The sequence below is a fragment of the Heterodontus francisci genome, unplaced genomic scaffold, assembly GCF_036365525.1.
Source record: "Heterodontus francisci isolate sHetFra1 unplaced genomic scaffold, sHetFra1.hap1 HAP1_SCAFFOLD_184, whole genome shotgun sequence".
In the NCBI taxonomy this organism is placed as follows: Eukaryota; Metazoa; Chordata; class Chondrichthyes; order Heterodontiformes; family Heterodontidae; genus Heterodontus; species Heterodontus francisci.
The window spans coordinates 1,398,051-1,400,819 of record NW_027141723.1 but is presented as its reverse complement, the minus strand read 5'-3'; positions in this window follow the sequence as shown (position 1 = coordinate 1,400,819).

Here is a 2,769-nt window from a genome sequence, read left to right as displayed (position 1 = left end):
GGGGATGATAGAGAGCAGTTATAGGGAAGTACTGACACCTCAGTCACAGGATAAAGGTAGCTGGGTGACCGTCAGGGGAGGGAAAGGGAATAGGCACACAGTGCAGGGATCCCCTGTGGCCGTTCCCCTCAATAATAAGTATACCGTTTTGGATACGGTTGGGGTGGGGGGGGGGGAACCTACCAGGGGAAAGCCACAGCGGCCAGGTCTCTGGCACTGAGCCTGGCTCTGCGGCTCAGAAGGGAAGGGTGGAGAATAGGAGAGCGACAGTGATAGGAGATTCAATGGTTAGAGGAACAGACAGGAGATTCTGTGGTCGCGAACGAGACTCCCGGATGGTATGTTGCCTCCTGGGTGCCAGGGTCAGGGATGTCTCAGATCGAGTCTACAGGATTCTTAAGGGGGAGGGGGAGCAGCCAGAAGTCGTGGTACATATCGGTACCAATGACATCGCTGGGAAAAATGATGAGGACCTGAAAAGCGAATATAGGAGTTAGGTTGGAAGCTAAAAGGCAGGACGAGCAGAGTAGTAATCTCAGGATTGATACCGGTGCCACGTGCTAGTGAGGCTAGAAACAGAGAGCGAGTGCAGCTGAACACGTGGCTACAGAGCTGGTGTAGCAGGGAGGGCTTCAGTTATGTGGATCATTGGGATACCTTCTGGGGAAGGTGGGACCTGTACAAGAAGGACGGGTTGCATCTGAACTGGAGGGGCACCAATATCCTGGGCGGGAGGTTTGCTAGAGCTCTTCGGGAGGGTTTAAACTAGTTTGGCAGGGGGATGGGAACCGGAGCTATGGATCAGTGGATGGGGTAGCTGTTGAACAGGCAGATACCGAGTGCAGAGAGTCTGTGAACAAGGTTAGACAGTTGACAGGGCAAAGTTTCAGCCAGTATGATGGGTTGAAGTGTGTCTATTTTAATGCAAGAAGTGTCAGGAATAAGGGTGATGAACTTAGAGCATGGATCAGTACTTCGAGCTACGATGTTGTGGCCATTACGGACACTTGGAGATCACAGGGGCAGGAATGGATGTTGGATGTTCCGGGGTTTAGATGTTTCAAAAGGAATAGGGAGGGAGGTAAAAGAAATGGGGGAGTGGCATTGTTAATCAGGGATAGTATCACAGCTGCAGAAAGGTAGGTCATCGTGGAGGGTTTGTCTAGTGAGTCATTATGGGTGGAAGTCAGAAACCGGAAAGGAGCAGTCACTTTATTGGGAGTTTTCTATAGACCCCCCAATAACAAAAGAGACACGGAGGAACAGATTGGGAGGCAGATTTTGGAAAGGTGCAGAAGTAACAGGGTTGTTGTCATGGGTGACTTCAACTTCCCTAATACTGATTGGAACCTGCTTCGTGCAAATAGTTTGGATGGAGCAGTTTTTGTCAGGTGTGTCCAGGAAGGTTTCCTGACTCAATATGTAGATTTTTTTTTTTTATTTCCAAAATATGCTTTATTCATAAAGATCTGTAAAAATTACATTGCCAAACAGTTTCCAAACAGCACCAAAAAATACAAACATTGCCAGGGGGATCAGTTTCCTTCAATACTGTCATGGGTTTCTTCCCAACCCTTCCGTTTCACAATTGTCATGTCAATTACAGTTTTACATTTACAGCAATTGAGAATATTAACGATACAGTTCGAGAGGTTTCCCATGGATCCAGCCCCTCAGTCCAGCTTAGTGGGGGAACCTTACACTGTGGTCTTTCCCCATTGAGCCTTTGCTGCGGCTGCCCCAAGCTTTAGTGCGTCCCTCAGCACGTAGTCCTGGACCTTGGAATGTGCCAGTCTGCAACATTCGGTGGTGGACAACTCTTTGCGCTGGAAGACCAGCAAGTTTCGGGCAGACCAAACGGCGTCTTTCACCGAATTGATAGTCCTCCAGCAGCAGTTGATGTTTGTCTCGGTGTGCGTCCCTGGGAACAGCCCGGAGAGCACAGACTCCTGTGTTCCAGAGCTGCTTGGGATGAACCTTGACAAAAACCACTGCATCTCTTTCCATACCTGCTTTGCAAAGGCACATTCCAGGAGGAGGTGGGCGACCGTCTCTTCCCCACCACAGTCAACGCGGGGGCACTGTGCGGAGGGGGCGAGACTTCGGGTGTGCATGAAGGATCTGACGGGGAGGGCCCTTCTCACCACAAGCCAAGCTACATCTTGGTGCTTGTTTGAAAGTTCTGGTGATGAGGCATTCCGCCAAATGACTTTGACGGTCTGCTCGGGGAACAATCCGACAGGATCCACCGTTTCCTTTTCCTGTAGGGCCTTGAGGACATTCCGTGCAGACCACTGCCTGATGGACCGGTGGTCAAAGGTGTTTCCCCGCAGAAACTGCTCCACGAAGGATAGGTGGTACGGCACCGACCAACTGCATGGAGCGTCACGCGGCAATGTGACCAGGCCCATCCTTCGCAACACCGGGGACAGATAGAACCTCAGCACGTAGTGACACTTGGAGTTTGCGTTCTGGGGATCTACACACAGCTTGATGCAGCCGCACACGAAGGTGGTCATCAGGATGAGGGCCGCGTTGGGTACATTTTTCCCGTCCATGTCCAGAGATTTGAACATCGTGTCCCTCCGGACCCGGTCCATTTTAGATCCCCAGACGAAGCGGAAAATGGCTCGGGTGACTGCCACGGCGCAGGAGTGGGTTATGGGCCAGACCTGCGCCACGTAGAGCAACAACGTGAGCGCCTCGCACCTGATGACCAGGTTCTTACCCACAATGGAGAGAGATCGCTGCCCCCACATGCCCAACTTT